Raw genomic sequence first — 1,027 nt, forward strand, 5'->3', positions numbered from 1 at the left:
GCTATGCTATGTGCTATGCTATGTGCTATACTATGTGCTATGCTATGTGCTATACTATGTGCTATGCTATGTGCTATACTATGTGCTATACTATGTGCTATACTATGTGCTATACTATGTGCTATACTATGTGCTATACTATGTGCTATACTATGTGCTATACTATGTGCTATACTATGTGCTATACTATGTGCTATACTATGTGCTATACTATGTGCTATACTATGTGCTATACTATGTGCTATACTATGTGCTATACTATGTGCTATACTATGTGCTATACTATACTATGTGCTATGCTATGTGCTATACTATGTGCTATACTATGTGCTATACTATGTGCTATACTATGTGCTATGCTATGTGCTATGCTATGTGCTATACTATGTGCTATACTATGTGCTATACTATGTGCTATGCTATGTGCTATACTATGTGCTATACTATGTGCTATGCTATGTGCTATACTATGTGCTATACTATGTGCTATACTATGTGCTATACTATGTGCTATACTATGTGCTATACTATGTGCTATGCTATGTGCTATACTATGTGCTATACTATGTGCTATACTATGTGCTATACTATGTGCTATGCTATGCCACGTAATATTTTGAAAAAGCTCAACACACGTCTTTATGACTCTTTAAACAAAGCAAACACCCACATATTTACCTTGACGCTCTATTCCCTTGGTCCTTCCTGAAACTGCTCTCTATAAGAGTAGTCATATTTACCTTGACGCTCTATTCCCTCTGTCCTTCCACTGCTCTCTATAAGAGTAGTCATATTTACCTGGACGCTCTATTCCCTTGGTCCTTCCACTGCTCTCTATAAGAGTAGTCATATTTACCTTGACGCTCTATTCCCTTGGTCCTTCCTGAAACTGCTCTCTATAAGAGTAGTCATATTTACCTGGACGCTCTATTCCCTTGGTCCTTCCTGAAACTGCTCTCTATAAGAGTAGTCATATTTACCTTGACGCTCTATTCCCTCTGTCCTTCCACTGCTCTCTATAAGAGTA

This window comes from Oncorhynchus tshawytscha, unplaced genomic scaffold (assembly GCF_018296145.1).
Source record: "Oncorhynchus tshawytscha isolate Ot180627B unplaced genomic scaffold, Otsh_v2.0 Un_contig_465_pilon_pilon, whole genome shotgun sequence".
Taxonomy (NCBI): Eukaryota; Metazoa; Chordata; class Actinopteri; order Salmoniformes; family Salmonidae; genus Oncorhynchus; species Oncorhynchus tshawytscha.